Source organism: Phoenix dactylifera, chromosome 11, assembly GCF_051530095.1.
Source record: "Phoenix dactylifera cultivar Ajwa chromosome 11, Ajwa_hap1_PhDact_Kaust_v1.1, whole genome shotgun sequence".
Lineage (NCBI taxonomy): Eukaryota > Viridiplantae > Streptophyta > Magnoliopsida > Arecales > Arecaceae > Phoenix > Phoenix dactylifera.
In genome coordinates this window covers 7,058,365-7,067,684 of record NC_143200.1, presented here as the reverse complement: position 1 = coordinate 7,067,684, position 9,320 = coordinate 7,058,365, and positions in this window count along the sequence as shown.

Here is a 9,320-nt window from a genome sequence, read left to right as displayed (position 1 = left end):
CTTGATACATGACAATATGGTAAATTTAATCAAGTTAGAAGGTAGAGAAAATTGAATAAATCAAGGGTAAAATAGTCAACAAGACCTTAATAGCGACTATCTGATTTTGTGAAATAGTATTCATAAAATAATTCCATAGCTCTTGTCAAATATTAATGTTGGAGTTTTCTACATTTCTTTAGGGTGTTCAAACAAATACCAAATAGTAGAGGGTTTATTTGTATTATATGTTTCTATTGGAATTTTATGAGAAAAATCTATTTCTTCAATGTCTTTGTTTTGCTTTTCATATATCATGTATACATACTATAAAATCTATTTACTAAGAGAGATTTTATTTGAATTATCTGTATGATAGTGACAACATAAAGTGCAAGAAAATAATTTAGGTGTTTTTTCATATACTAATGATTCGAAAATATGTACCATCTATCTTGCAAATTATTAATCACGGATAATTATAACTTTAGTTTTAAATAGTTTTATATCTAGACATGATTGTAGATCTAATATTATTGTTGACTCTAAAAGTTTGATATTGATGATGCAAAATATTTGTGTAAAAAGTTTACTAATTAGTTGTTTTGAGTATACTTGAATGTTCACAGAAAGCTAAGAAGAAAGCTTTTTGGAACTCTCAAATAAAGATTAATTATCAAAATCTCTACATAAAAAAACTCGACTCCAAAAAGGCCTTAAATAAACCCTTGAATGCTCACATGCAAATATAGAAAATTTTTCTACATTTCACTTAAAGTTTTAGAAAAACCCAATTCACCCCTTTTTGGGACTGCAAAGCTGGACAACAAGTAGTATCAGAGCCTTGGTACTCAAACTTTTCATTGACCTAATAGTCAAATAGTTAAAGATCTATGACAACTCCAATTGGAACCTCTCTTATCGAGGGATAATTCACGAATAGACCTCCACTTTTCAATGGCACAAATTATATTTGTTGGAAAGCACACATGCACATCTTTGTTCAGGCATTAGATTATGATATTTGAAGTGTCATAGTTAATGGTCTTCACACACCCATAAAACTCATTGATGGTGTGTCTCTTCCCAAAGCCAAAGGGGAATAGGAAGAGTTTGATAAAGAAAATGGCACTAAATACTAAGCCCATTAATAATTTTTATTGCTCCTTAGATACTAATTGAATTCAATCATATTTCAACTTATAATTCTGCTGAAGAAATTTGGGATAGGCTGAAAATAACTCATGAAAGCTAGTAACCAAGTCGAATCTAAAATTAATATGCTTGTACGTAAATATAAATTATTTAAAATATAATCAAATGAGCTAATCATTGAAATGTTTACTCATTTTACTGATATTATTAATGGTCTTAAAGTTTTGAAAAATCTTATGCTAATAGTAATTTGGTGAGAAAGATTCTCATGTTACTACCAAGAGCTTGGGAGGCCAAAGTAATTGTCGTTCAAGAGGCAAAAGACCTCAACACCATTCCTCTAAAAAAGTTGCTGAGTTCTCTAATAACTCATGAGCTGACCATGAAGCAAATCTTTGAAGAAGAAGAAGAGTCAAAGAAAAAAAGAACCATTACTCTCAAATTAATAGCTTAAAAAGAGAAAGAGAGAGAGAGAGAGAGAGGACTAAGATGGTACATAGGTTGATGAGGAGATGGCCTTAATTATAAGAAAACTCAAGCGATTCATGAGAAAGAGAAGACAAAGAATGAGAAAAAGGCTATTGGCTAAGGGAGAGTCAAGCAAAAAAAAAGAAAAAGAAGAGTAGCTAGGGTGTTATGAGCGTAAAAAGTCAAATCATTTTAGAGCAAACTGCCCACTACTTAAGAAAGCTCTCAAGAAGCCAAGAAAAAAAGCTATGGTCACAACATGGAGCGATAGCGATGAATCAAGTTCAAAGAAAGAGACCAAAAAAAATAGCAAATATGTGCCTCATGGCCCATGAGAATGAGGTAAATTTTGAACACATTAGTGATTTCACCTTTGATGAGCTTCAAAAAACTTTTAATGTATTACTAGATGAGTTTAAAAAGCTTAGTCAAAGAAATAAAGAACTAAAACTAAAAAATCACTATTTTATAAATGAAAATGAAGAAACCTCAAAAGCAAAACAATCCTCAATAAAAAAAAAAAACAGAACCTAAAAAAGGAAGTAAATAAGCTAGAGCCAATTGTAGATAAATTTACTTTAAGTTCTAAAATGTTAAATATGCTCTTAGATAGCCAACGAGCTATTTTTGATAAAGTTGGACTTGGCCATAATCCTTTACAAAAATAAAAATTATTAAAAAATATGTTTGTCAAATCATCAAGCAATTGCTCAAGTAAGACAACATATTTTAAATGTGAAAAAACTGGCCACAAATTATTTACCTACAACTATAGTGTAAATAGCTCAATTAGTAAACTAGCAATTAACAAAAATAGGTTCCAAAAAGAATCATAATAGCCAACCTTCAAGGACGTAAGAAATCTTAGGCATTTAAGACAAAAACTTGATTTCTATAGTGCAGGTATGTCTAGCGCCCCGTGGATTAAATAGAAGATGGTATTTAAATACCAGGTGCTTTAGACATATAATAGGAGATGAATCACAATTTATTTTTCTTAAAAGAAAAGATGGAGGGGTGGTCACCTATGGCGACAACTGCAAATGAAAAATCATTAAAATTGACAACATTGGTATTACCCCTTCTACCTTTATTGAAAATATACTATTAATTGATGGTCTTAAGCATAATTTACTTAGCATTAGTCAACTACGTGACAAACACTTTAAAGTAGTATTTGAATCCTCTATATGCATTATTTCTAGTCCTAATGAGGATGGCATAAAATTTACAGGGCATATGCATGAAAACATATACATGCTAAATCTAGATCATTTATCTATAAAAAATATGCAATACTTAGTTACAATAAATGCCAAAATAAGTGAGACTAGTTGATTATGACATCGTAGATTAGCTCATGCAAGCATAGATCTTTTTTCAAAATTAGATAGAAAAGATCTAGCTATTGGTTTGCCAAAATTAAGTTTTAAAAAAGACAAAGTTTGTGATCCATGCCAATTAGGAAAGCAAACTAGAGTCTCTTTTAAATCAAAGAACATGATTTCAACTTTAGGCCTTTAAAACTTTTGTATATAGATTTATTTGGGCCAAGTAAAACTGCAAGTCAAGGTGGCAAATATTTTGGTTTGTCATCACTAGTGGCTTTTCGAGATTTACATGGATTTTATTTCTAGCAGATAAAGATGAAGCTTTTTCTGCATTTTGAAAACTTTACAAAAGAATTTCAAATAAAAGAGGCATGCAAGTTCCTAAAATCAGAAGTGATCACAAAACTAAATTTAAAAATTAATGGCATTGAATATAATTTCTCTACACTTAGGACATCTCAATAGAATGGGGTGGTAAATAGAAAAAATATAACTCTTAAAAAAAAAAGCTAGAACTATACTATGCGAAAGCTTTCTTCCAAGATATTTTTAGGCTGAGGCAATCAACGCAACATGTTACATTCTAAATAGAGTTTCAATTATACTATTGTTAAAGAAAACATTCTATAAGCTTTGGAAAAATAGAAAACCTAATATTAGGTATTTTTATATTTTTGGTTGCAAATATTTTGTACTCAATAATGGTAAAAGATAAATTAGAAAAATTTGATGTCAAATCCGATGAGGCAATTTTTTTTGGATGCTCATCTTCTAGCAAGGCATATAGAGTATTCAACAAGAGAACCCTAGTATTAGAAACATTTATGCATATTTTATTTGATAAGACTAATGATCTTTCATCAAGAAAGAAAAAAGTATTTGATGATGATGCATATTCATTGGACAAAAAAATAAAGGACCTCACCATGAATGACTTGTATACACAAGATGCAATGGACCATAAAAAAAAGATAATGGAATGATCAAGAAGAGGAAGATCAGCCACAACAACAATTTCAAGATAGATATAACTTACTTAGAGAATAGAGGTATGTTCATAATCACCCAAAGAAATTTATTATTGGTGATCGATCGCATGGGGTAAGAACTAGGTCCTCTATTAGAGATGCATATAATCACTTAGCTTTTGCATCTTAAATCGAACAAAAAATTGTAGAAGAAGCTGAATAAGATCATAATTGGATAATTACCATGCAGAAAGAATTGAACCAATTTAAAAGAAATAATGTTTGGAAGCTTGTAAGTAGACCCAAAGATTATTTTGTAATAAAAACAAAATGGGTATATAGAAACAAATCAAATGAAGGTGAAGATGTTATTAGAAATAAAGCCAGATTAGTTGCTACAGAATATCATCAAGAGATTTTAACGAAACTTTTGCTCATATTACAATATTAGAAGCTATCAAACTATTACTTACATTTGCTTGCTACAAGAATTTCAAAATATTTCAAATGGATGTTAAAAGTGCTTTTCTAAATGAATTTATAGCAGAGGAAGTTTATATGGAACAACCTCTTTATTTTGAAAATCATAAATTTTCAAATCATGCCTTCAAATTAAATAAGGTATTATATGGTCTAAAGTAAGCTTCTAGAGCTTGAAATGAAATACTGAGTACATTTTTTATAGAAAATAATTTTTCAAGAGGAAATATGGGTAAAACTCTTTTTTATAAAAAAAGATGATGATGTTTTGATTGTTCAAATATATATTAATGATATTATTTTTGGTGCCACTAATGAAGCTTTTTGTCAAGATTTTGCTAAGCTCATGCAGGTAAAATTCGAGATGGGCATGATGGGTGAACTCACATTTTTTCTCGAACTTTAAATTAACCAAACTAAAGATGGGATCTTTATTAGCCAAAGCAAGTATACAAGAGAAATCTTAAAAAAATTTGGTATAGAGAAAACCAAGCATATTTGTACCCTATGAGCCCCTCTTATAAATTAGATAAATATAAGCATGGTAAGAGTATTGATATAAATCTTTATCATTTACTATTATATCTTAATGCTAGTAGACCTGATATCATATTTAACATTCGTTTATGTGCTAGATATCACTCTAATTCTAAACAATCACACTTAACAGATGTTAAAAGAATCATAAAAAATTTAAAACACAAAATCTGGACTTATGGTACTCTAAATAATCCTCAATTAGCCTAATTGGACATTCAGATGCAGATTTCGTTGGTTGCAAAATTGATAAAAAAAAGCACCAGTAGAACTTGCCAATTTTTTGAGTTAACTCAATCTTCTAGTCTAGTAAGACATAAAATTCGGTAGCTTTGTCTAGAGCTGAAGATGAATACATAGCAGCCGAAAGTTATTGTGCTCAATGCAAATCTTATGATTAAGCAACAACTTGAGGATTATGATGTAAAATTTGATAAAATTTTTAAAAGATGTGACAACACAAGTGTTATTAACTTAACTAAAAACTCTGTACAACACTCAAGAAGTAAACGCATTGAGATAAGACATCATTCATAAGAGACAATATTCAACACAATAATGTAATGATTGATTTTATTATTTTAAAAACTAATTAGCTGATATCTTTACCAAACTCCTTAGTGAAGACAAGTTTTGCTTGATTAGGGGTGAACTTGGAGTTTGTATTTCGAGTTTTATTCTACTGCATTTCACTTAAAGTTTTTAAAAAGCCCAATTTATCCTCTTCTTGGGCTGCATAGCTGGACAACAATTATCAAATAGGTACCACAACCCTACTTTCAAGTGTAGAGAACATACACAATAATGGTGATGGAGGTACACTTAAAATTTTATAAAGAATTAACACCGTGTCTTTCCCTTTTTTAGTAGCAATGTAGTAGAGATAGTGAAAGTCATGCTTCGCATAAAAGAACTAAATTTAGAAAGGATAACATTGAAAAAATTTAAACAAATGAGATAAGTATATAATTGTACCTTAGTTGATCTATAAACATAATTTGACATGCCCATCTTAAATTGTATATTTGTGGAATGTAGTATTTGAAATCTACTTAATCAAACTTATGTTAATTTTTCCATCTTTTTTAATTTTCTCTTTAAGTAATGGTGGTAAAACTATCAATTACATCAATTAGGGGTTTGAATGGAGAAGAAGTAAAGGGAGGAAGCACTCCTAACAATTAATTTAAAAGAATGAATATTAAACTCCTAGATCATGAATACTTGGCCTATAAAGACCTTGAAAAGTAAAACAAAATAAAATAGCTAATCAAAATTTAAAATGAAAATGGAGAAAATTACAACATTGGATTGTTTAGCAAAGTTTAATTGAACATATTTTTATATATTGAAGATTGGGCCGCCTATCTTGGGCCCCCAAGCTATCATGGTGTTAACTACTTCCAATATTTTCAAAGTCCAAGTTCGCATAGTTGTCTAAAGACAAGCAATGAATGATCCCAATGAGAGTGGTAGCACAATCCTCCTAATCCTTGAATATTTATAAGTTTTGTTCTTTTCATATACATTAAAGTTTGCAAGTTTATTTGATTTTAGAATGAATTAATTTTATCTTACATTTTCCACTATTTCAGCATGCTCTAGATCAAGAATAAATTTCTTATATTGTTACATAATCAATTAACTAATTTGAAATTTATATATAAATTGTAACCCCAATTCAATACTGAAAAGGAATTTTGTGGAACGTGTGGAAAAGCATATAATAAAATAATTGTATTTTGAGATAAAAACTATGAGGGGTCTAAGAAAATAATTGGCAAGCAAATTACTACTTAACATCAATGTTTATGAAGGGTTTTCTTTTCCAATCAACATTAAAGGCATGATTGTTGTCCCTTTTGTCTTGTAGCCACCATTCTCTCATGAGAAATGGACATTAATTAAAATTTGAAATTCCAAGAACGAAATAGTGTTGGAAGGGAGATAACTAACTTGCCGAATTGGCTCCTATCCTATTGGAAATCTCAACTCAACATAAGGAGAAGAGGACCTTATTTCGATCTAGCTTTGAACCATAAAATTATATCCCTTATTGGTCTTGTGTTTGTATAAACAATTCTAGCCTCGAGGTGATAAAAAGATTATAGGTGTATATTTTTAACATGCATGACAAATGAAATTGCAACAATCTTGATTGGAGGATGATAGATGCATATACGCCTGTGCCTTTCCAATGACCCCCTCATACACAATCCAACAAATTTAATTAACCAATAAATTTAAATATATTTTTTATATCAATTACCAATGCCTGCCTAACATTATTGCTACAATGAAAGTAAACTCCACCATATTTTGACAACTAGATATTATAATGCATATTGGAAATGTATTGGCTATCATGGTAAGATAGCTGTACTACCAAACTTGAAAAGAAATGCCTTAAGAATCTTCCTAAATCAACCCAATGAAATATCTAATAATGACTAAGCATATGATAACTTTTAGATCCACTGTTAGATATGGACCAATCATTGAAAATCAGATTCATATCCAAGTTAGAATCCCCTACGTGTTTGAATTGGATTAATTATACAATCCAAATGTTACTAGAATTGACATGTGAAGTCGTTAGGCAGCCGAACCATCTTGGCATTCAAGCCGGGCTTCAGGCAATCTAACACCTTTTTCGAATTACTTTCGCTACTATTCACCAGTAGCAGTGTGAGGATGAAGGTCAAGGTATAGGCAAGGAATTCACGAGGATCGCATCTTGAGACTGTTTTCCATTATCTTCTTCTCCCATTCAGTCCGCAAGAGTTTCTTTCCTTTCTATTATTAAATCTCTTTCTTTTCTCCATTCAGTCCGCTTCTCAAAATATTTAAATTGTTTATACAATAAGAACGACATAATTTGTCAAAAAGAATCACTTTGTGCTTCAGTTTGCTTTTTATGTGCTGAAGAATAAATCTTTAAAAAGATTTTCTTGCTTCGTAGTTTGGTGGTCATTGCTCATCATAATTTTATTGAGATTTATTTATTTGTTTGTCATATTTACACTAGGATTCTATTCCTATTTGACATTATTCTAAAGGAATCCTATTTATTCTAGGAATGTCCTAGCTAGAATAGTTCTATTTTTAGTGACCTTTTGAGTTTGGTTCCAACGCTATGTAATAATATGTTACTCTATAGTATAGTAACTAGTACTGGACTTAAGCTAAAATTTAGCAGCATAGTCAGAGCGTATAACCAAGTTGAGTCATGCGATAGCTTTAGGAAATATTCTTGTGTATGTGTGATAGGTGAGGGAATTAATATGTGCCAACTGTTGTGTCGAATTCTAGAGAGTATTATAGTTTTTTGGTTTTTTATTTTTTGAGTTTGTAATATTTTTGTGTTTGACAGAAGTCTTTTATTCTCTTTAATATTATATTCTTGTGAATATTTTTGTGTTTGGTGTTTGTTCTTGTAACCCTTGGAATTGCATGGTCCTCCTACATAGGAACCTTCAAGTTGTAGTTCAAGATTCATAGACTGATAAGTGTCATTTAGCTGAAATTTGGTTCTACTGATTCCTGAACCAGGCAGCTAAATTTTTGAAGCAGTGGGTGGCTGTAGCAGAAGCCATCTACATGAATGGAATGGTTTTCGGGATCGTTAGGGTGGAAATGAAGAAAGTGAATGCAGATTGGAACAACACTCCCTGTCTAGTGATAGTCTGCTACCATGTAGTTATGGACTTCTCACAGAAAAACACCATTAAAGTTTAGAGGAAATGGTTAACAAAACACCATGACACTTTTGATGGGTTCTCTAACAAAGCACCATGTATAATTTGAAACTCTTACTGGTCACTAGCTTCTAATATCCTATTTGAATTGTTTTCATCTATTTTTAGGAACTTTTAGCTCATTCAGACGTTGGGTTTTGACCTCTCTTGATTTTTTTTTTATTTTTAAATATGCTGGGGATGGCACTTCTAGCTCTGAACCTTGGACCTTCCCCAAGAGGGATGCCAACCAGGTGATCTAAGTTGTCATCTAATGTCCATGGTAGCTCCACAAAGGTACCATGCACTCTGATGACTAATCTTTGTGTATAAATCTTGATATATCCTAATGCTCTAAACACCAATTAAGTGCAAGTAGTTATATAGTTAGTGGTTTGCTTGAACTGGAAAGCAAAAAAACTGCATTATACTATACTTTGCAGTGTCTTTTATGTTCTGAAAATATTTGCATGCCTGTAAAGTTATGTTTGGTTAGGAGGATTATCTTTCCTATTCCGATTTTTAGGAGAAATAGAAAGTTTTGCCCCAATCCCCTAAAAACCATTATATTATTTATAAAGACAAGCACAAATATCATCAATCTTTTTCTTGCACCCCTGCACATCAAATGCCCTTTCCACTCGGGTAATAGGATGACTTAGAGC